Source organism: Sphaerodactylus townsendi, linkage group LG01 (genome assembly GCF_021028975.2).
Source record: "Sphaerodactylus townsendi isolate TG3544 linkage group LG01, MPM_Stown_v2.3, whole genome shotgun sequence".
Classification (NCBI taxonomy): domain Eukaryota; kingdom Metazoa; phylum Chordata; class Lepidosauria; order Squamata; family Sphaerodactylidae; genus Sphaerodactylus; species Sphaerodactylus townsendi.
Window position 1 is genome coordinate 191,689,230 of NC_059425.1, and position 24,851 is coordinate 191,714,080.

Consider the following 24,851-nt stretch of genomic DNA (forward strand, 5'->3'; position numbering starts at 1 on the left):
AAATGTTATTTTTGATATTTGTGTTTGTTAGTAAAAGCAATAGCCTGTAGAAGCTGATATTAAGGGACAAGGAAGTTAGCCTTGGAATTCAGCTTAGACCAACACCCAGCCGACTCCTCAGCAAAGACAAAGACCCCTTTGGTTTTGCAAATCAAATTTGATGACAGCACCCAGATGTCCCAGCTGTTGGAAAACGTGTTGGGACCACCATTGGACAGTTTGAACTCTCCTTTGTTGCGGAACTGAGGCGCGGGAGTCTCAGGTTATAACTGAAGGAAATAGCCCGTCTGATAACAGAGATAACTGGGTGCGGTAGCCCACCCAATTCTATGAATGGACCTCCTCCGCTCTCCTTTCAGCACCATTGCAAAGTCTCGCAGGAAGACGCTTGACAGCGAGATTTCATGGTCCCATTCACAAAAGTTGTAATTGTATCTTTCTTTTGTATTGATGTTTCCTTATTGGTGTTCGGTAAGGGACCTGCCCCCTTCACCTGCCCCCTTGCCCCTTTTGATGTGTGTGTATAGAAGTTCTTGTGCTTGGTTACGAGAGCGCGATTCTCCTGCCCGAGCTGTCACCACCACGTCCGAATAAAATACTTTGCTTTGAAGAACACCGGCTTCCTGCGCCTCACTACGTTGCCTGAGCTGAAATCACTTAATGTTACCTGAGCAGCAGCGGTAACAAAATGAAATTAGGTATGAGTAAAGCAGCAAAACTAGAACACAGCTCTGGCCTGCAAAGGACGAATTCTTAGCTTCCATAGTAGATCTCCAGGAGGGCTGAAGCGGTCACTCAGTCAACCCCGTTAGCAGCTCTGTGTCGTGGGCCAGCAGAGGCTGCTGCGGAATAGAGAAGGAAGACTTTCCTCAGGGGAGAAGGAGGAAGCCACACAGGCCCACCTGGATAGGAATCAGTCGACTGTTTAATGCACCACAGAAATTCCCATTCATTTGGCAGCTGTATTGTCCTGGCACTGCAGAAATTGGGGGAGGAGGGAGGGACAAACTGGGGATCCCTGGGATTACAGACTACAGAGATCAGTTCACCTGGAAAAAATGAATGCTGTGGAGGGTGGGCTCAATTCAGAGGCATACGAGCAAAAATGGCTCTGGGGCCCCGGGCCCTGCCTCGCTGGCGCTTAGCCCCCCACCCCTCTTATGGCAGCCAACAGGGTTTGGTGGCAGGCGGCACAGCCGGCTCCTGCCCTCCCTGCTGGCTGCTGTACGTGGGGCATGTGGGGGGATCATAGGGGGGTCCTTTGAACTGGTTGGACTTGATGGCCCTGGTGGTCTCTTTCAACTCTATGATTCTGTGACACTTCCACAGAGCATAAAAGTGTGTGGAGCGGGTATGTGCACACAAACCAGCTCCATTTCTATTTCTGCTCCTAATGCCAAGTCCACTTCGTGTAAACACCAGGAAAGACAACTGAATGGGGACTCCATGCAGGGAATAAGCAGGAAGATCCTGTGGCGCACAATGCTCGGGGACTGTTTTCCTGCCAGGAAAGGCTGAGGTGTGGCAACGCGATTTCATGCCAGAGAAAACACGGCTGCCTCTCTTACAGTGTGATTCTTCAGTCCCACTGGAGGTTTCTGCCGCTGGTGATAAGACAAGACGCACTGCTGGGGCCCTGGGGACTGCACGAAAGAGACATTTTTGCTCACTTGTTTGGTGAAAGCAATGTTCCCCAACATTGTGTGCGTGTGCGTGTGCGTGTGTGTGCGTGTGTGTGCGTGCGTGCGTGTGTTGGGGAGGGGGTGCCCAACAAGTGGTTTTAGAAAGCGCTTTACCCAAGCAAGGTTTCTTCAGTCCCTTGAGCCTTTGCTAAATATGCAAATTGTAATGGATATGTTGTTGAAATGATCACCATAACTGGAAAAGATAGTCCATGGTAGGGCTGGGCCTGCTAAAAGAAGGACCACGAGGCCCCACTCCCACTTAATGTCGTTCAGCCAGCAGCCAACTGCGCCAGCTCTGTCGGGCAGAGGAGGTGTGACCTCGCAGCCACCCCCTCTGCCTGGCGGAGCAGCTGCGGCCAGGTTGTCTGCTGCCCGGGAAGTGGACCTAGCAGCAGTGTGTGTGTGTAAGGTGATTTTGCATCCCATGTGACTCCCACGGGGGCGGGGGGGGGGCGCCTGGGGCATTTGTCCTCGGATGTCCCCATGGCAGCTATGCCACCGTGTCAGGGTAAAACAAAAGAAGGGAGAAAACTGCCTCCGGTCCTGTTTGGGGAGAATACTGGGGTATAACTGAAGTTAATAAATAAAAATTCCCATACATGAATAAATGAGGTCATAGACACAGCGGTTCTGGTTTAAGGTATGGCCAAATAATTTTGACAAAAACAGTTCCTCTGTACATGGACAGAGTGCTTTTGTCATAGTGACAGTCAGGCTTGAAGAGCAGAGATATGCAACACTGCATATCCTTAAAAATACTTTAGCCAAAAACAAATTGCAAATGTGGTTTTAAAACAGCAGCATTTTCCTTTAAAAGGTTGTTTGTGTTTTGGACTCTGGGTGGCCATGAATCCAAGCATACAATCAAATTCAATTTTTTTGGGTGATCTGTACTTCTGAGGACTAGTGATGGGAGCTGCAGTCTCACCGGGCCAAGCACCTTCAGCACAGAATCCAATGTAATTAATTTGTTATTATCTCAAGCAAACCGTGTGGGATGAATGTAAGAGAAAAGATTTTTTAAAAAAGCAAATGAACACAAAACATCATAACCTTTAACAGTTGTTTATAATGCAACAACGATACAATATTTTGCGCCCCCCACGTAACCCAAATCCGTGCGCCCGGTGTGTTGCGCCCCCCCACCCCACCCCCTGGGAGCTTCTCCGCTGGTTCCGTGCTTCTCCCCTCCCCGCGCATGGCGTAGCAAGATCCACCTGACAGCCTTTTCATGTTTTGCACTTTCTTTGCTCTTTCCAATACATTTATATTTTGCTGACACTGTGTGTACTGGAGACCCAGGCATTGGGCTGGCTAGAAACAGAGCACTGCCCCTCCTGCTAAATCAGGCCATGGGCTGCCACCGCACGCCTCCTTCCTCTATTACAGCTGCACTCCATGCCCCCCCCCTGCAGGTTTCCCCCTCCCGCAAGCAACCCAGTGGGGAGGGAAATGGCCATCTGCGACAGGGCTGGGCCTTTTCTCAGCCAGGAGCAGCACAGGAGGAAAACCATCACCGCAGCCCCCCCCCCCACTTCCTCTGGCCTGCCCGTCATCACCAGCAGGTCCCAAGCTCTTGTGGTGTTTCCATCTGCTTGCCCCACACAGTCACCCTACACAGCACGGGCGTCGTGCTGTTTTCCTCCGGCTCCTTTTGTTCAGATTCAGAGACCTTTATTAGGCATATACAGCACAAAGACAAAAAGGAAAGAGTAAATCCAATAGCGAACAGTGAAAACAGTGTGAAGAGAAGCCAAGGGAACCTAGTTCAAGGTGCGCAACAAAAAAAATTGGCCACGATTTCCGTTATTTCAGTTGAGCAGAAGAATCATCTTTACGTTGGTAGAAAGATCCGAGAACCCCGACGAACGAGGTTGAGGCAGAGAAACCGGGCCTAAAGCTGCTATCCTTCGAGCAAGAGGTGTTCAAGGGAGTCAGTGTAGGAAAGGCAGGAAGAACCATGTCGCTCCTGCGGAGGGATGTTTAAGAACCGACCTTGAAGTAAAGGTGATGGAAAGGAATTGCATCTTGCTCTTGAGTGTGCCTGTCTAAGTGTACGGTTTGGGAATTGGTTCAGATAATGTGCTTCTTTTGTTCCTCAGCCCTTGCAGTTGTACGGCACCTCCACGGTTCCAGTGAACAGCTGTCAGACCAGATGAACGCCTCTCCACATCTCCAGCCACGGCACTCCCGCCGTCACACGCTCAAAATCCCCTCCCCTCTGCACAGCCCACCCTCCGCAGGCTCACACAGCCACACAGGCCAACGGGTGGCCGTGATCAACAATGGGAAGGCAGGAACACTGTCCAGTTTACTGGGAAACAAATCCGGCACCTTCATTAAGAGACGGCTTAAAAAGCTTTGGTGCGACAGGCGCGCCACTCCACGAGGAGCAATCCCGTTGGCATTTCATTGTGCTGGCAGAGGGCCCTTGGATCGACCCAGCTCAGAGCAGGACAACTGGTTGTCTCTATAGTAACGGAGGCGGCAGCAGGCAAACACTGCGCTATTTTTAACTGTGAGGACTTGGGAGCAGCCATCCCTTCTCCACACTGTTGCCTCTTATTGCACCGTCTCAAGAAGCCTTTTGGAGAGGAGAAAAAGGCGCACAGAGATTCCCTGGACGAAGGGCCGGCGCCTGTTCAGCCCCACAGATGCTCATCTATAATGCGCAGAGAAATTAAGGGAAGGATCCTAACAGGCTCTCTCCCACGCCAGGAGTCTTCCTGTGGCCCTGCAAAATTACATAACACAAATGCATAAAATGAAACAGCAATACTGTTTCTCGCTTTCCTATCTATATGGTATGTTAAACATGATGTGGATTCCGTCGATTCATCACAACTGGGGGGGGGGGGATCCATTTCAACTGACAGCTGTTTCCCCCACCTGCATGAACACAAACATTTCACGTAGATTCTCCTGTTTCTTTGCACTCCTGTGGACATTAGGAAGCCATGCCTATCGACCAGCAAAGGTTTGCATCCCATTCGATGGCATATTTTTGGTAGGAGAGACACCAGGTTGTGTCGGTTTCCTTTTTAAATAGCAGGACAGTGTTGTGAAATTTTATTCCATGTGGTAAAATGGCAAGTTCAGGAGTTGATGACCTGCTTTTATTACCAGGGAGCTCGGCTGAGGGAGATTTTCAGAGATGCGTGTTGGGTAAAATGTTAATAAAACAGGCATGTGTGTGCAGATACGTTGACATGGGAAGCAGGCATCTTCTGGCTCAGGAGGCGTCATCGCATGCTACAAGACCTCAAAAACCTCCCCCATTTCATCATGATTTGGGGAGAAGAAATAGAACATCTCAAGAAACATGTGCAATTATTAATAGAGGAAACTTCCCCCCTCCACAGCCTCCAAATTAAAAAGGGGATGCTTGTGAACAATAACCATTTGTAGGGCAGACAGTTTGCAGAACATAAATACCAGCCCCTTCCCCCATCAGCCATCTGCTTCAAGAACTGCTCGGCTGCCTGGGTGGAAAAGACCATTCACCAATCCAGCGGAGCCCATTAGAAATCATTCATGGGTATCAAAACCAATTGGGGATGGGAAAAGAAAAGTAGGTCTAGGACAAAGGTCCCTTGAAACTAGTCTTCTGCTACACAGAGAGACAAAAGACAGGCCTGGGTTTAACAGGGAGGCTCTCGATGCAATTGCTATGTATTGCCAAGAACATCTGGGGCCCCAAGGGCCTACAAAACAAAGCCTCTGGCGGACTCTTTCAAGCATAAGCCACACAGATCAGTGATTTTAATCAACACAGGCTAGATAGGTAGGCAATATGGGCTTCTTACTGAATTTAGGGTTGCCACTGTCCAGGCAACACTTGGAGAACTCCTGCTGCTGCTGCTATTAATCTCCAGAGCACCAAGATCAGAGCACCCCCTGGAGAAGACGTCTGCTCTCGAGGGTGGAGTCTGTGAAGAAAGTGTCAATTTTGCCCTTAAGTCACTGGGAGATAACTCACCAGTGGGACAACCATTTGGCTTTTTCTGTCATGGCCTGGCTAGGTCATAAACAACAAGACCCCTTGCCCATTAGTAAAGCTATAAAACCATGTTTGTGTGTCCACAGAGGAAATTAGATTTTCCAGGACCACATCCCAAAACCCAAACTGCCAGATCAGGAAGATGGATTTGATGCCCAAAAGAAGGCAAAGACCATATAACTCAGGTCACAGAGATTGGAGAGCAAATTCAGATTCTGTTTTGAGAGAGACAGAAACCTGCAATTGGAACTTGTATTATTATTTTTCTGTTCTGTTCTTTCATTTATTTTCTTTCTTTTAATAAAAACTTTTAAAACTCCGCCGTTCCAGAGTCTGGATTAAAGAACCCTGTTCTCTTGGCACGTTACAAGGAAGAGAGGATCTCCGCTACTGCTGCTGATCTCCAGACCCCTGGAGAAGATGTCTGATCTGGAGGGTGGAGTCTGTGGCTGCACACCCTAATGAGAGGCCCCTCCCCTTCCCAAACCTTGCTTTCCACAAGCTCCACCCCACCAAAATCTCCAGGTATTTCCCAACCCAAAACTGGCAACGCAACTGACAGTCCTGTTGTTTCCTCCTCCTCCTCCTCCTCCTCCTCCTCCTCCTCCTCCTCCTCCTCCTCCTCCACCGGCATATTCACTTTGGGCTCATGTAGGCAGAGATGTCTCAACTATTCTGTTGCATTGCACAGAACAGCTGCTGTCCAACCAGGTTGGAATCCTTCCCCCCATTCAAAGAGCTTTTTTCTTCACCCTTTGCGGAGCTGTGTTTTTAGGCTCTTTGTGTTCACCAGCCTATCCCAGACTAAAGATGATCACTTCCTTGATAACATTTCAAATTTGATTTAGCGGGTTTCCAAAATAAAAGAAAGTGTTCAGACACAACCATTACACTTAAGCTGTACTGGTTGTGGTGGGTTTTCCGGGCTGTGTGGCCGAGGTCGGGAGGATCTTCTTCCTAATGTTTCGCCTTCATCTGTGGCTGGCATCTTCAGAGGTGTAACACTGTCTTCTCTCTGTGATACACCTCTGAAGATGCCAGCCACAGATGCAGGCAAAACGTTAGGAACAAGATCCGCCAGACCACGGTCACACAGCCTGGAAAACCCACAACCAGTTGAATCCAGCCGTGAAAGCCTTCGACAATACATTAAGTTGTACTGTTGATCTGTGATAAACTTTCAAGGGGCCCAGGGCACAGAGTGTGGAACTGCTGTGCTGCACTCAGAGGGCGATTCCCCATTGCAGAGTCGACCTAAGTTCGACACGGTTCCTTTAACTGGTACTGACCTAGGGTCGACTCTCATCACTCCCCACAGAAACTGAGTTCAACTGGAACCAAGCTCAGAGGGTGGGATCATCTTTGGTACCACTTTTGCTCTTCATTCCCGATTGGCTCTTGTTGTATGGCGGGAAACGTGAGAATTGGGACTAATTGCCAAGCCTCAGGGAGCCGAGTCTGTGAGCACTCACGTCTTGCTTAGGGAGCCGAGTCTGTGAGCACTCACGTCTTGCTTAGGGAGCCGAGCACGTTTTACTTTAGGGAGCTGAGTCTGTGAGCACTCACGTTTTGCTTAGGGAGCCGAGTCTGTGAGCACTCATGTCTTGCTTAGGGAGCCGAGTCTGTGAGCACTCACGTCTTGCTTAGGGAGCCGAGTCTGTGAGCACTCAGATTTTGCGAACAGCCAGTCTAGCTAATTGCTGGCGCTCTGTCAGGTCCTGCCGCAGCCGTTGCCGGCGCTGCTCTAGCGGGGTAGAGGAACTAGGAGGACTGCAAGCAGGGGGGGGCTGGAGGTGAGCCCTGGGCCTGTTCTGGGGGTGCTGGCTGAGCTGGCCCTAGGTCTGTAAGGCCATCAGAGGCCTGTGTAGCCGCAGCTGGTTCCTCATCGTCCAATGAGGTACTGCGGCTAGGTCTCGCTGAGTCAAAAGACCGGCATGACAGGCTATCATCCTCACTGTCAGACCCAGCGGGGGAATAGACCCTGACACTGGCGGTGGGATTCAAATCATTTAACAACTAGTTATTTACAAGCACCATTTTAACAAACGGTTCTGCCAAAGTGGTGCGAACCGGCTGAATCCCTGCACTGACTCAGACCCAGGCTTACTGAATTCAACAGAACAACACGTAGCGAGGTGGGCAATCACTGATCTGCAGGCTGAAGATGGCAATTCTGACATATGAGTGATCTGTTCTGTTTCACATTTATGGGTCAGAATTATTTCACTTCCTGAACTGAAGCTGTTCTCATGTTGTCTGTTTTGTAGAAAGCCTATGAAATTCTGACTGAGCATTTTGCCACTCTTTAACAAGACAGTTTATAATTTGTAAGTGCATTGAAATAGTATTTTATATCACTATAAGAATTTTTTCAAGATTTGCTTATCACATTTTGTATAGTTTGTTTTAGCAGTCAATATACTTCCACCCTTGACGAATGCAACGGCAAGGTTCATACCAGTAACTTAACAGATTGAGGAGTGCTTTGAAGTGCTTTTGTCTTAACGTTGTTATTACATGAAAGTAGTTCATTACATTTCTCAGTGATTTTTAGATGCAGCTGTTTTCTTTGCTGAATGGCTGACAGCAGGAGATGTTTGCATTTTTCCCACTTAAACTGTGAGGCACAGTCAGCAACAAGGTTGTTTCTTTTAATGTTTGGTGTCAGGGATGCGAATATATTGTTTGCTCAATACTCTGTTCATTATGAGTTTTGGGGTGTTGTGGGGTTTCCAGGCTGTATGGCCGTGTTCCAGTAGCATTTTCTCCAGACGTTTCGCCTGCATCTGTGGCTGGCAGCTTCAGAGGATCCTGAAGATGCCAGCCACAGAGGATATTTTATTTACAGAGAATAAGGAGAAAATGCTACTGGAACATTAGGAGAAAATGCTACAGAAACACGGCCATAAAGGCCAGAAACCCCACAACACCCCAGTGATTCTGGCCATGAAAGCCTTCGACAGGACGTTATGAGTTTTGTTTATTGTACATTTCACATTAGCTTAGTGTGGGCTGAATAACTTTTTATTTGCTTCATACATACAGTTGATTGATTGGGAAGCCCAACATGTGCAGGGTTCGCTTGATTCCTGTTTTTTTGTACCTCCCTACAGTTGTGATTACAGCCTCCAGGTGGGGCCTGGAGATCTCCTGAAATGACAACTGACCTCCAGATGACAGAGATCCGTTCCCCTGGAGCAGACAGGTGTTCCGGAGCGTGGGCTCTGTGGCCCTATACTCTGCTGAAGAACCCCCCCCCCCCAACTCTCCAGGAATTTCCCACCCGGAGTTAACAGCTCTACCCACTTGCATGACTGAGGGAAGTGCCCAAGATGCCCCGAGCTCATTCATACAGCAGCAAAATGCTGTTTATTGTCCAAATCTGATCCGAGCCCGTGTGCAGAAGTCCAACTGCCTGGGACGCCTCCCTCTCCAGAGCTTTCTGGCACAAGGCTGACAGTGTTCCCATCAAACTGGAACAAACATAAGGCTGCTAATTCTGTTGCGGAATCAGGAGGTATTAAAATAAGCTCTGAAGAATGGAACAATACAATTCCTGACATTCTCTGCATCAAATCGAAGTGTGTGTGTGCGTGGGGGGGGGGGTTGTTTTGGTTTTTTTCAAGCAACTTAATACTGGGAAACAGGCATGTCCTCACTTACTTCACCTCCCATCCTGACATCGCTAGCAAAAGCATATGAGCAAAAGAGCGAATACGTGCAGACGGAGACCACAATAAAGGCAAATGGGAACAATGTTTTCACAAAATATTTTTCCCCAGATTACCAGACAAAATAAGGCTCCAAACACATTTCTGTTGGCTTGCCTGAATTTTTGGCTGTTGCTGGGAACAACCACATTGCTTTCTTCCCTGCCCCCATCTGGACACACACTTCACCCACCCTAGGAGAGGAGATTCTAGTCTTTCAAAGAATTAAATGAGACACGTGCTTCCAGAGTGCTCTCCATGGGGAGTCAAGAGGGCTGGGCATTGCGCTTCTGAAGTCTGTATACGCAGAGAACCTTTTTCAGTCTATGGGCACCTTTGAAATTCTGACACAGGCAACAACAAAATGGCTGCAACGGGAGGGGGTGAAGATTATTCTATTATTTCGGGCACAAGCTCTGCTTGGCGGCATGCCTTGAAAAACGAACGTTATTGCTTTAAAAGTATTTTCTTGCTTACACACCACTTGCTTTCACTTGCAGTGCTGTGGTGGCCGCTGCTTTCACAACCAATCAAGCCTCCGATGGCCAACAAGCAGCCCTTCTGGGCAAAAGCCCCATCTGAACCGACGCACTTGACAGGCACCGTGACAGTTGCCAGCGGGCACCCCGGCACCCCAGATGGAAAGGACCAGGGACTGTCCAGTGAGCTGCCCCACGATGCTGTGCGCTCTCAACAGCAAGGACCAGGCAACATGGGTGTCCGCTGGAAGCAGATTTTCCACCAGGGACAACGTACTGAAAGAGCGTGATGCTGCCCTAACCAAAGAGAGATTCTGAGATGGAAACCTTGGGCCTTCTCCATGATGAGGAAAAGATTCTGTGAAAAGGCATCTAAACCTTTGGAACTCCACGCGAGCCCTGCCATCTCCCCACTGCATTCGTACCACTGTAGGAAAAAGACTAGTTGATCAGCACTGGCGTGAGTGGCCGCGTGGGGTTTTCTAGCTAGCCTCCAACAGGGTGTTTTTGGAACCCTCGGTTGGAACCCTCCGTCCAAGGAGACCGGGCCCCGCAGGATCTGACGCAATTCTGCAGGGCCTGTGGTTCCCCAGTCCTATGGCTGAGGAAGCAGTGGCTCTTTCCCATGTCAAGGCCTACTACTCTCTGCCCACTGCTCCTTGTTGTCTCTGTTCTCTACTGATTGGGATGCTGTTGTAGGGAACTTTTAGAATATTTTCAGATGAATTGGTTGCCATCTAGATTTTTAAATGTATTTAATGTATGAATTCTACTGTTTTTATATGTTGGAAGCCACCCTGAGCCTGCAAGGGGAAAGGAGGCATACAGGGGCGTAGTAGGGGAAATGGAGCCCGGGGCAGACTCCGGGTTTTCTGCCCCACCACCCCATGGACCCCCGCACCTCACTCACTTTGCCGGCGGCAGGGCCTGGCAGGGCGAGGGGGGGAGGAGGAGGGGTGCGACCCCAACGGCGTCCGCCCGGGGCGCCTGTCCCCACGCCGCCCTGTGGTAGCTATGCCACTGGAGGTGTATCAATTTAACAAACAACAATAATAACCACCCCCACCCCCCAAGCTTCCATCTTTTCACTGATAGTCCGGCATACATGAACGTGCCAAATGTCAACGGCTTTTCATCCACTTCCACTGCATTCTACTCACTAACCAAATATGTTACGTTGCCAAAGAACAGCATGATTTTTTTCCTTTAAAATATGGCTACTTTCTTTTGGCCAATGCTCCCTCCCTTTGTTTAGTAACATCCCATAAGTAAATGTTTTTCTTTAAATCCCACTTTCCTTTCTGATGGGCACTATCTTCTTCCATCTTCCTTTGGTCTGTGGTTCATTTGAGGAGGGAACCAAACTTTCAAATAGTTTTTCCCTGATTCATTTCCCTTATTCTCCAACTTAGTTTCACCATGTACATGTGGCACAATTTATTTTTCTGGGAATTAAACCAAACAGACTGACTAGTTCAGCTTTCTGTCTTTGGCTGACTATCGGCCGACTGCCCTGATGTGCATCTCCACAGAGCAGAAGGTGCCATTAAGTGACCTTTCCACAGGGCTTTCCAGGCAAGAAACAAACAGGTGGTTTGCCGTTGTGTAGTAGCCCCCCCCCCCTTCTCCTTGGCATTCCCCCATCCAAGTTATATAGCCAGTACTGCTTAGCTTCTGAGCTCTGACAAGCTTGGGCTCAGCTGGGCTATTTGGGGTGCTCACAAAGGAAAAAAAACCACCCTAAAGCCACCCTGTGGTCCTCCCTCCCAGTTAAGTGCGCGCAGGATTGCAACCTTGGTCTCTTGCTTCAGGGTGGCTTCCAATATAGAAAAGACAGCGGCAGAACATCAGATTGCTTTAGCTAACAGTTTCAACTTGAAATTGCTTTTATTATCATTCCTCCTGCCTCATGGCCTCCCCTGAAAACATTCTGGATGAGGCTGAGAGTCAACCTCATTTCCCTGCTGTAAAAGCCAAGTTATTCATTCAAGAAAAGACTGGGTCAACAGTTTGAGCCTGTCACTCATCTAAAAAATTAGGATGGGGTGGTTGATATTCCCTGCTATGCTTCTGCCTTGCCCTGTATGGCCCAGGCTTTTAGAAGCCGAGCAAGCAGGGTCAGTGCCTGGATGGGAGACCATCAAGGAACACCAGGGGCACTCTGCAGGGGCAGGCCACGGCAAACCACCTCTGAACGTTTCCTGCCTTGAAAACCCCTTTGGGCTGCCGTAAGTCGGCTGCAATTTGATGGCACTTTACACAGACACAGTACAATAATACACACATCCACTCAATGAGAAACAAATCCCAAGTCTTTTAAGGAAATCAAGAGATCTATTTTAAACTTAGTTGTGAGGGAAACAGGAAGGAGCAGCAGCCATTAATCCTGATTAAATGTGCAACGTAGGTCGGTGCAAATGCTACCAGCAGAGAGGACAGTGCTTTAAACTTTGCTTCTCGGAAATAGCAGCTGGTCTGTGACTTAACACCGAGTGGGCGACGAGGACAACCACAGATCCACGGGGCTCTCCACAAAACAATAAGTCAGGGCTGTAGCTACAGCCAGCAGGACCAATCGGCAGTCCTGGCAGCATTATTTCTGTTGACAGAAAAATGAGGTCACTTGAGGTCATCATAATCCTGCGGACTTGAAAGGGACGCTGAACTCGAGGGCATGTGCGCATTCAGGGAATCCAGCCTCCAGTTGTCCCAGCGCTGACGTTAGAGCGGTCCTCCCTCCCTCTCCTGCTTCAGTCTTTTGGAAAGATGTTCACCGATGAGCGTCAGAGGAGTGGCTTTGAATGAGGGGTCAGACAGCATCTTGTGGAACTGGGCGATGTCAGCCTCTCTGGAAGATAACAGCCAATAAACACACAAACAAACATGCATCTACAACGCTGATGGGCTGGCACAGAGAGAGGCACACATTTCCCAACAAGTCAGGAGAATTCTCAGTCCCTGACTAAGATTATTCAACCCTGCATGTTAACCCATGACCAAATTGCTGCAGAAAGCCGGACTCCACCATGCTGTTCATTTCATTTGCATTCCTGCCCCTCAAAATTATGAACGGTGCCAGTTTCCAGATTGCAGAAGATGCACATCAGCTCCTCCCCACATTAGCCAGAACACCCAGCTAATCCCACAATTCTGCAATCCAGATTTGCTGGTTGTCGTGATGATTATTCTTAGTGCAGAAATGCACACTTCTGTTTCAACACCCAGAGGCACCCAAGGACTCTTCATGCCATCCAAACTCCTTTTTTCCCTTTCCATGTTTGTGTGTTTATATTATCATATTATTACATTCACATGCTTTGGGCATGTCCAGTCATTCTCTCTGGGAAGCAGAGACTACCACTTTGTATTAAAATGATCATTAATTTTGGAGATGCTGATCTGCTTGATCTAAATCAGGGGTTGGCAACCTGCGGCTCCCGAGCTGCATGCGGCTCCCCAGCCCCTTCACTGTGGCTCTGCCCGAGGTGGACGAGTTGCCCCACTCCGGACTTAGCCAGGCCACGTTGCACCTGGAGCCAGAGCCCGGCGGCAGCGGGAACCGGCTGGGAGAGGGGCGCCGATTCATCGCCCGGGCGGGGCCAGCGACCGAAGAACAAGGACGCGATTGGGTGGGGGAATGCCCCAGAAGGCAGTGGGGGAGACTTTAAAGGGGATGGGGACGGGGCGTGCAAGGTTCCAGGTGGGGAGGAGTTGGGTGCGAGCTGGGAGAGCGGAGGGGACAGAGACAGGGGGAAAAGAAACGGGGAAGAGGGAGAACGAGGGAGCATGGGAAGAAGGGGGGAGGGGACTGACTAGAGGGGAGAGTGGAAGAAACAAGGAAGAGAGGCAGGGAAAGGAACAGCATCCTCCAAGGGACTTTGAGCAGGGGGAAGTCAGCCTGCCGCCAAGGGAGGAGGGAGGAAGGGAAGGAAGGACGCAGGACTGGAAAGGGGCCAGGCGTGGCTCCATCCTGTGGATGAGGGCTTTGATTAATACCCGGCCCCCTACCACCGGGGCCTCAGGCTTGGAGAACACCACCCTGGAAAGGGAAGGTGCAAGCCCCCACACCGCACCCTGGGGAGGAGGAATGCCACAGGGCACAACCCAGCTGTCTGGGAGTGGGGACTCTCCCCTCCCTGGACCTCGCAGAGAGCCCCAACCAGACTGCAGCTGCAGGCGCTCTGGCAAGCGAGAGCACTGTGGAGGCAGCTGGTGGCAGCCCTTGTTCTTCTGCCAAGGTTGGCAGCGGCGGATGAGTGGCGGGCAGCCATTGAGCCTGGCCCCACCCACCTGGCTGGGACCAGAGGGAAGACAGGGCCGGCAACAGAGGCGATGGCGCGGCACACGCAGACCTGGCTGGATTGGCCGGGGCGGTGAGGGGAGCTGCGCCCGCGCAGCAGGACAGTGGCCCCAGCTACGGAGGGCACCAGCAGGCGCCGGAACTGACGCTTGGAACCGCGCTCTCAAGTTTTGTACACAGTTTCCCTTTCTCTCTCTCTTTCCCCCCTTTTTAAACAACAGAGCCAGCATCATTTTCACAAATAAGACAACCTCCTGGTTATTTCTGCTGGTGGAAAGCTTTGCCACTGTCAGATCTGACGAAGAGACGTAGACCTCTATGAATAATCTATGCAGGCTAATTACGGTGAGAAGGAGGGAAGCAGGGCAGGACTGAGGTGGAGAGGCGGGAGCTCTGTGGATTCGGCAGGATATCCTAATTTCAAATGTAAAAAAAAAGTATCTGTGGCTCCAGGTGCCCTCCCCTCCATGGAAAACAGGTCCAAATGGCTCCCTGGGTGCCAAAGGTTGCCGACCCCTGATCTAAATGATCCACCTGTCTTTTAGAGCTTAACCGATGGGTCAATGGAAACAACGGACCTTCCGTACCCTTATGGCAATTAAAAGACCTGCATTCTCAACACTGGAAATGTACAAGCCCACCTCCAGTAAGTCAATGGGCGGAGGACCTTAGAACACTGTCCGTATTTGAACGTGTGGCATATAGAAGACAATTACATACGGTCTTCTTTTTAGAAATTTTGAAAACATTTATAGGAGCTTGTGTCGATCTGCCACCACTGTTACATTTTTGCCCTTTTCATGTATATATATTTTTCTTTTTAAAAATTTAGTTATTTTATGTTTAAATAAATATTTATTTAAAATTAAAAATGTATTCTAAATCTTTTAAATGTCTCAAATGTTTGAATAATTAACATTCGGTGTCAGGGAGCCTGGGTGGAAAGTCGGGAGAGAAACATTTTAAAAATAAAAAAGTGTCGCAATTTCCTTTTGTGGCCATTCTCCAGTCTGAGCGCTGCAAACCCCCCCCCCCAGCTGCCCCCCCCCCCCCCCCCCCCGCCCCCCACCCCCCCCCCCCCCCCACACCCCCCCCCCCCCCCCCCCCCCCCCCCCCCCACCCCCCCCCCCCCCCACCCCCCCCCCCCCCCCCCCGCCCCCCCCCCCCCACCCCCCCCCCCCCCCGCCCCCCCACCCCCCCCCGCCCCCCACGGCCCCCCCCCCCCCCGGCCCCCCCCCCGCCCCGCCCCACCCCCCCCCCACCCCCCCTCCCCCCCACCCCCCCCCCCCCCCACCCCCCCCCCCCCCCACCCCCCCCCCCCCCCACCCCCCCCCCCCCCCACCCCCCCCCCCCCCCACCCCCCCCCCCCCCCACCCCCCCCCCCCCCCACCCCCCCCCCCCCCCACCCCCCCCCCCCCCCACCCCCCCCCCCCCCCACCCCCCCCCCCCCCCACCCCCCCCCCCCCCCACCCCCCCCCCCCCCCACCCCCCCCCCCCCCCACCCCCCCCCCCCCCCACCCCCCCCCCCCCCCACCCCCCCCCCCCCCCACCCCCCCCCCCCCCCACCCCCCCCCCCCCCCACCCCCCCCCCCCCCCACCCCCCCCCCCCCCCACCCCCCCCCCCCCCCACCCCCCCCCCCCCCCACCCCCCCCCCCCCCCACCCCCCCCCCCCCCCACCCCCCCCCCCCCCCACCCCCCCCCCCCCCCACCCCCCCCCCCCCCCACCCCCCCCCCCCCCCACCCCCCCCCCCCCCCACCCCCCCCCCCCCCCACCCCCCCCCCCCCCCACCCCCCCCCCCCCCCACCCCCCCCCCCCCCCACCCCCCCCCCCCCCCACCCCCCCCCCCCCCCACCCCCCCCCCCCCCCACCCCCCCCCCCCCCCACCCCCCCCCCCCCCCACCCCCCCCCCCCCCCACCCCCCCCCCCCCCCACCCCCCCCCCCCCCCACCCCCCCCCCCCCCCACCCCCCCCCCCCCCCACCCCCCCCCCCCCCCACCCCCCCCCCCCCCCACCCCCCCCCCCCCCCACCCCCCCCCCCCCCCACCCCCCCCCCCCCCCACCCCCCCCCCCCCCCACCCCCCCCCCCCCCCACCCCCCCCCCCCCCCACCCCCCCCCCCCCCCACCCCCCCCCCCCCCCACCCCCCCCCCCCCCCACCCCCCCCCCCCCCCACCCCCCCCCCCCCCCACCCCCCCCCCCCCCCACCCCCCCCCCCCCCCACCCCCCCCCCCCCCCACCCCCCCCCCCCCCCACCCCCCCCCCCCCCCACCCCCCCCCCCCCCCACCCCCCCCCCCCCCCACCCCCCCCCCCCCCCACCCCCCCCCCCCCCCACCCCCCCCCCCCCCCACCCCCCCCCCCCCCCACCCCCCCCCCCCCCCACCCCCCCCCCCCCCCACCCCCCCCCCCCCCCACCCCCCCCCCCCCCCACCCCCCCCCCCCCCCACCCCCCCCCCCCCCCACCCCCCCCCCCCCCCACCCCCCCCCCCCCCCACCCCCCCCCCCCCCCACCCCCCCCCCCCCCCACCCCCCCCCCCCCCCACCCCCCCCCCCCCCCACCCCCCCCCCCCCCCACCCCCCCCCCCCCCCACCCCCCCCCCCCCCCACCCCCCCCCCCCCCCACCCCCCCCCCCCCCCACCCCCCCCCCCCCCCACCCCCCCCCCCCCCCACCCCCCCCCCCCCCCACCCCCCCCCCCCCCCACCCCCCCCCCCCCCCACCCCCCCCCCCCCCCACCCCCCCCCCCCCCCACCCCCCCCCCCCCCCACCCCCCCCCCCCCCCACCCCCCCCCCCCCCCACCCCCCCCCCCCCCCACCCCCCCCCCCCCCCACCCCCCCCCCCCCCCACCCCCCCCCCCCCCCACCCCCCCCCCCCCCCACCCCCCCCCCCCCCCACCCCCCCCCCCCCCCACCCCCCCCCCCCCCCACCCCCCCCCCCCCCCACCCCCCCCCCCCCCCACCCCCCCCCCCCCCCACCCCCCCCCCCCCCCACCCCCCCCCCCCCCCACCCCCCCCCCCCCCCACCCCCCCCCCCCCCCACCCCCCCCCCCCCCCACCCCCCCCCCCCCCCACCCCCCCCCCCCCCCACCCCCCCCCCCCCCCACCCCCCCCCCCCCCCACCCCCCCCCCCCCCCACCCCCCCCCCCCCCCACCCCCCCCCCCCCCCACCCCCCCCCCCCCCCACCCCCCCCCCCCCCCACCCCCCCCCCCCCCCACCCCCCCCCCCCCCCACCCCCCCCCCCCCCCACCCCCCCCCCCCCCCACCCCCCCCCCCCCCCACCCCCCCCCCCCCCCACCCCCCCCCCCCCCCACCCCCCCCCCCCCCCACCCCCCCCCCCCCCCACCCCCCCCCCCCCCCACCCCCCCCCCCCCCCACCCCCCCCCCCCCCCACCCCCCCCCCCCCCCACCCCCCCCCCCCCCCACCCCCCCCCCCCCCCACCCCCCCCCCCCCCCACCCCCCCCCCCCCCCACCCCCCCCCCCCCCCACCCCCCCCCCCCCCCACCCCCCCCCCCCCCCACCCCCCCCCCCCCCCACCCCCCCCCCCCCCCACCCCCCCCCCCCCCCACCCCCCCCCCCCCCCACCCCCCCCCCCCCCCACCCCCCCCCCCCCCCACCCCCCCCCCCCCCCACCCCCCCCCCCCCCCACCCCCCCCCCCCCCCACCCCCCCCCCCCCCCACCCCCCCCCCCCCCCACCCCCCCCCCCCCCCACCCCCCCCCCCCCCCACCCCCCCCCCCCCCCACCCCCCCCCCCCCCCACCCCCCCCCCCCCCCACCCCCCCCCCCCCCCACCCCCCCCCCCCCCCACCCCCCCCCCCCCCCACCCCCCCCCCCCCCCACCCCCCCCCCCCCCCACCCCCCCCCCCCCCCACCCCCCCCCCCCCCCACCCCCCCCCCCCCCCACCCCCCCCCCCCCCCACCCCCCCCCCCCCCCACCCCCCCCCCCCCCCACCCCCCCCCCCCCCCACCCCCCCCCCCCCCCACCCCCCCCCCCCCCCACCCCCCCCCCCCCCCACCCCCCCCCCCCCCCACCCCCCCCCCCCCCCACCCCCCCCCCCCCCCACCCCCCCCCCCCCCCACCCCCCCCCCCCCCCACCCCCCCCCCCCCCCACCCCCCCCCCCCCCCACCCCCCCCCCCCCCCACCCCCCCCCCCCCCCACCCCCCCCCCCCCCCACCCCCCCCCCCCCCCACCCCCCCCCCCCCCCACCCCCCCCCCCCCCCACCCCCCCCCCCCCCCACCCCCCCCCCCCCCCACCCCCCCCCCCCCCCACCCCCCCCCCCCCCCACCCCCCCCCCCCCCCACCCCCCCCCCCCCCCACCCCCCCCCCCCCCCACCCCCCCCCCCCCCCACCCCCCCCCCCCCCCACCCCCCCCCCCCCCCACCCCCCCCCCCCCCCACCCCCCCCCCCCCCCACCCCCCCCCCCCCCCACCCCCCCCCCCCCCCACCCCCCCCCCCCCCCACCCCCCCCCCCCCCCACCCCCCCCCCCCCCCACCCCCCCCCCCCCCCACCCCCCCCCCCCCCCACCCCCCCCCCCCCCCACCCCCCCCCCCCCCCACCCCCCCCCCCCCCCACCCCCCCCCCCCCCCACCCCCCCCCCCCCCCACCCCCCCCCCCCCCCACCCCCCCCCCCCCCCACCCCCCCCCCCCCCCACCCCCCCCCCCCCCCACCCCCCCCCCCCCCCACCCCCCCCCCCCCCCACCCCCCCCCCCCCCCACCCCCCCCCCCCCCCACCCCCCCCCCCCCCCACCCCCCCCCCCCCCCACCCCCCCCCCCCCCCACCCCCCCCCCCCCCCACCCCCCCCCCCCCCCACCCCCCCCCCCCCCCACCCCCCCCCCCCCCCACCCCCCCCCCCCCCCACCCCCCCCCCCCCCCACCCCCCCCCCCCCCCACCCCCCCCCCCCCCCACCCCCCCCCCCCCCCACCCCCCCCCCCCCCCACCCCCCCCCCCCCCCACCCCCCCCCCCCCCCACCCCCCCCCCCCCCCACCCCCCCCCCCCCCCACCCCCCCCCCCCCCCACCCCCCCCCCCCCCCACCCCCCCCCCCCCCCACCCCCCCCCCCCCCCACCCCCCCCCCCCCCCACCCCCCCCCCCCCCCACCCCCCCCCCCCCCCACCCCCCCCCCCCCCCACCCCCCCCCCCCCCCACCCCCCCCCCCCCCCACCCCCCCCCCCCCCCACCCCCCCCCCCCCCCACCCCCCCCCCCCCCCACCCCCCCCCCCCCCCACCCCCCCCCCCCCCCACCCCCCCCCCCCCCCACCCCCCCCCCCCCCCACCCCCCCCCCCCCCCACCCCCCCCCCCCCCCACCCCCCCCCCCCCCCACCCCCCCCCCCCCCCACCCCCCCCCCCCCCCACCCCCCCCCCCCCCCACCCCCCCCCCCCCCCACCCCCCCCCCCCCCCACCCCCCCCCCCCCCCACCCCCCCCCCCCCCCACCCCCCCCCCCCCCCACCCCCCCCCCCCCCCACCCCCCCCCCCCCCCACCCCCCCCCCCCCCCACCCCCCCCCCCCCCCACCCCCCCCCCCCCCCACCCCCCCCCCCCCCCACCCCCCCCCCCCCCCACCCCCCCCCCCCCCCACCCCCCCCCCCCCCCACCCCCCCCCCCCCCCACCCCCCCCCCCCCCCACCCCCCCCCCCCCCCACCCCCCCCCCCCCCCACCCCCCCCCCCCCCCACCCCCCCCCCCCCCCACCCCCCCCCCCCCCCACCCCCCCCCCCCCCCACCCCCCCCCCCCCCCACCCCCCCCCCCCCCCACCCCCCCCCCCCCCCACCCCCCCCCCCCCCCACCCCCCCCCCCCCCCACCCCCCCCCCCCCCCACCCCCCCCCCCCCCCACCCCCCCCCCCCCCCACCCCCCCCCCCCCCCACCCCCCCCCCCCCCCACCCCCCCCCCCCCCCACCCCCCCCCCCCCCCACCCCCCCCCCCCCCCACCCCCCCCCCCCCCCACCCCCCCCCCCCCCCACCCCCCCCCCCCCCCACCCCCCCCCCCCCCCACCCCCCCCCCCCCCCACCCCCCCCCCCCCCCACCCCCCCCCCCCCCCACCCCCCCCCCCCCCCACCCCCCCCCCCCCCCACCCCCCCCCCCCCCCACCCCCCCCCCCCCCCACCCCCCCCCCCCCCCACCCCCCCCCCCCCCCACCCCCCCCCCCCCCCACCCCCCCCCCCCCCCACCCCCCCCCCCCCCCACCCCCCCCCCCCCCCACCCCCCCCCCCCCCCACCCCCCCCCCCCCCCACCCCCCCCCCCCCCCACCCCCCCCCCCCCCCACCCCCCCCCCCCCCCACCCCCCCCCCCCCCCACCCCCCCCCCCCCCCACCCCCCCCCCCCCCCACCCCCCCCCCCCCCCACCCCCCCCCCCCCCCACCCCCCCCCCCCCCCACCCCCCCCCCCCCCCACCCCCCCCCCCCCCCACCCCCCCCCCCCCCCACCCCCCCCCCCCCCCACCCCCCCCCCCCCCCACCCCCCCCCCCCCCCACCCCCCCCCCCCCCCACCCCCCCCCCCCCCCACCCCCCCCCCCCCCCACCCCCCCCCCCCCCCACCCCCCCCCCCCCCCACCCCCCCCCCCCCCCACCCCCCCCCCCCCCCACCCCCCCCCCCCCCCACCCCCCCCCCCCCCCACCCCCCCCCCCCCCCACCCCCCCCCCCCCCCACCCCCCCCCCCCCCCACCCCCCCCCCCCCCCACCCCCCCCCCCCCCCACCCCCCCCCCCCCCCACCCCCCCCCCCCCCCACCCCCCCCCCCCCCCACCCCCCCCCCCCCCCACCCCCCCCCCCCCCCACCCCCCCCCCCCCCCACCCCCCCCCCCCCCCACCCCCCCCCCCCCCCACCCCCCCCCCCCCCCACCCCCCCCCCCCCCCACCCCCCCCCCCCCCCACCCCCCCCCCCCCCCACCCCCCCCCCCCCCCACCCCCCCCCCCCCCCACCCCCCCCCCCCCCCACCCCCCCCCCCCCCCACCCCCCCCCCCCCCCACCCCCCCCCCCCCCCACCCCCCCCCCCCCCCACCCCCCCCCCCCCCCACCCCCCCCCCCCCCCACCCCCCCCCCCCCCCACCCCCCCCCCCCCCCACCCCCCCCCCCCCCCACCCCCCCCCCCCCCCACCCCCCCCCCCCCCCACCCCCCCCCCCCCCCACCCCCCCCCCCCCCCACCCCCCCCCCCCCCCACCCCCCCCCCCCCCCACCCCCCCCCCCCCCCACCCCCCCCCCCCCCCACCCCCCCCCCCCCCCACCCCCCCCCCCCCCCACCCCCCCCCCCCCCCACCCCCCCCCCCCCCCACCCCCCCCCCCCCCCACCCCCCCCCCCCCCCACCCCCCCCCCCCCCCACCCCCCCCCCCCCCCACCCCCCCCCCCCCCCACCCCCCCCCCCCCCCACCCCCCCCCCCCCCCACCCCCCCCCCCCCCCACCCCCCCCCCCCCCCACCCCCCCCCCCCCCCACCCCCCCCCCCCCCCACCCCCCCCCCCCCCCACCCCCCCCCCCCCCCACCCCCCCCCCCCCCCACCCCCCCCCCCCCCCACCCCCCCCCCCCCCCACCCCCCCCCCCCCCCACCCCCCCCCCCCCCCACCCCCCCCCCCCCCCACCCCCCCCCCCCCCCACCCCCCCCCCCCCCCACCCCCCCCCCCCCCCACCCCCCCCCCCCCCCACCCCCCCCCCCCCCCACCCCCCCCCCCCCCCACCCCCCCCCCCCCCCACCCCCCCCCCCCCCCACCCCCCCCCCCCCCCACCCCCCCCCCCCCCCACCCCCCCCCCCCCCCACCCCCCCCCCCCCCCACCCCCCCCCCCCCCCACCCCCCCCCCCCCCCACCCCCCCCCCCCCCCACCCCCCCCCCCCCCCACCCCCCCCCCCCCCCACCCCCCCCCCCCCCCACCCCCCCCCCCCCCCACCCCCCCCCCCCCCCACCCCCCCCCCCCCCCACCCCCCCCCCCCCCCACCCCCCCCCCCCCCCACCCCCCCCCCCCCCCACCCCCCCCCCCCCCCACCCCCCCCCCCCCCCACCCCCCCCCCCCCCCACCCCCCCCCCCCCCCACCCCCCCCCCCCCCCACCCCCCCCCCCCCCCACCCCCCCCCCCCCCCACCCCCCCCCCCCCCCACCCCCCCCCCCCCCCACCCCCCCCCCCCCCCACCCCCCCCCCCCCCCACCCCCCCCCCCCCCCACCCCCCCCCCCCCCCACCCCCCCCCCCCCCCACCCCCCCCCCCCCCCACCCCCCCCCCCCCCCACCCCCCCCCCCCCCCACCCCCCCCCCCCCCCACCCCCCCCCCCCCCCACCCCCCCCCCCCCCCACCCCCCCCCCCCCCCACCCCCCCCCCCCCCCACCCCCCCCCCCCCCCACCCCCCCCCCCCCCCACCCCCCCCCCCCCCCACCCCCCCCCCCCCCCACCCCCCCCCCCCCCCACCCCCCCCCCCCCCCACCCCCCCCCCCCCCCACCCCCCCCCCCCCCCACCCCCCCCCCCCCCCACCCCCCCCCCCCCCCACCCCCCCCCCCCCCCACCCCCCCCCCCCCCCACCCCCCCCCCCCCCCACCCCCCCCCCCCCCCACCCCCCCCCCCCCCCACCCCCCCCCCCCCCCACCCCCCCCCCCCCCCACCCCCCCCCCCCCCCACCCCCCCCCCCCCCCACCCCCCCCCCCCCCCACCCCCCCCCCCCCCCACCCCCCCCCCCCCCCACCCCCCCCCCCCCCCACCCCCCCCCCCCCCCACCCCCCCCCCCCCCCACCCCCCCCCCCCCCCACCCCCCCCCCCCCCCACCCCCCCCCCCCCCCACCCCCCCCCCCCCCCACCCCCCCCCCCCCCCACCCCCCCCCCCCCCCACCCCCCCCCCCCCCCACCCCCCCCCCCCCCCACCCCCCCCCCCCCCCACCCCCCCCCCCCCCCACCCCCCCCCCCCCCCACCCCCCCCCCCCCCCACCCCCCCCCCCCCCCACCCCCCCCCCCCCCCACCCCCCCCCCCCCCCACCCCCCCCCCCCCCCACCCCCCCCCCCCCCCACCCCCCCCCCCCCCCACCCCCCCCCCCCCCCACCCCCCCCCCCCCCCACCCCCCCCCCCCCCCACCCCCCCCCCCCCCCACCCCCCCCCCCCCCCACCCCCCCCCCCCCCCACCCCCCCCCCCCCCCACCCCCCCCCCCCCCCACCCCCCCCCCCCCCCACCCCCCCCCCCCCCCACCCCCCCCCCCCCCCACCCCCCCCCCCCCCCACCCCCCCCCCCCCCCACCCCCCCCCCCCCCCACCCCCCCCCCCCCCCACCCCCCCCCCCCCCCACCCCCCCCCCCCCCCACCCCCCCCCCCCCCCACCCCCCCCCCCCCCCACCCCCCCCCCCCCCCACCCCCCCCCCCCCCCACCCCCCCCCCCCCCCACCCCCCCCCCCCCCCACCCCCCCCCCCCCCCACCCCCCCCCCCCCCCACCCCCCCCCCCCCCCACCCCCCCCCCCCCCCACCCCCCCCCCCCCCCACCCCCCCCCCCCCCCACCCCCCCCCCCCCCCACCCCCCCCCCCCCCCACCCCCCCCCCCCCCCACCCCCCCCCCCCCCCACCCCCCCCCCCCCCCACCCCCCCCCCCCCCCACCCCCCCCCCCCCCCACCCCCCCCCCCCCCCACCCCCCCCCCCCCCCACCCCCCCCCCCCCCCACCCCCCCCCCCCCCCACCCCCCCCCCCCCCCACCCCCCCCCCCCCCCACCCCCCCCCCCCCCCACCCCCCCCCCCCCCCACCCCCCCCCCCCCCCACCCCCCCCCCCCCCCACCCCCCCCCCCCCCCACCCCCCCCCCCCCCCACCCCCCCCCCCCCCCACCCCCCCCCCCCCCCACCCCCCCCCCCCCCCACCCCCCCCCCCCCCCACCCCCCCCCCCCCCCACCCCCCCCCCCCCCCACCCCCCCCCCCCCCCACCCCCCCCCCCCCCCACCCCCCCCCCCCCCCACCCCCCCCCCCCCCCACCCCCCCCCCCCCCCACCCCCCCCCCCCCCCACCCCCCCCCCCCCCCACCCCCCCCCCCCCCCACCCCCCCCCCCCCCCACCCCCCCCCCCCCCCACCCCCCCCCCCCCCCACCCCCCCCCCCCCCCACCCCCCCCCCCCCCCACCCCCCCCCCCCCCCACCCCCCCCCCCCCCCACCCCCCCCCCCCCCCACCCCCCCCCCCCCCCACCCCCCCCCCCCCCCACCCCCCCCCCCCCCCACCCCCCCCCCCCCCCACCCCCCCCCCCCCCCACCCCCCCCCCCCCCCACCCCCCCCCCCCCCCACCCCCCCCCCCCCCCACCCCCCCCCCCCCCCACCCCCCCCCCCCCCCACCCCCCCCCCCCCCCACCCCCCCCCCCCCCCACCCCCCCCCCCCCCCACCCCCCCCCCCCCCCACCCCCCCCCCCCCCCACCCCCCCCCCCCCCCACCCCCCCCCCCCCCCACCCCCCCCCCCCCCCACCCCCCCCCCCCCCCACCCCCCCCCCCCCCCACCCCCCCCCCCCCCCACCCCCCCCCCCCCCCACCCCCCCCCCCCCCCACCCCCCCCCCCCCCCACCCCCCCCCCCCCCCACCCCCCCCCCCCCCCACCCCCCCCCCCCCCCACCCCCCCCCCCCCCCACCCCCCCCCCCCCCCACCCCCCCCCCCCCCCACCCCCCCCCCCCCCCACCCCCCCCCCCCCCCACCCCCCCCCCCCCCCACCCCCCCCCCCCCCCACCCCCCCC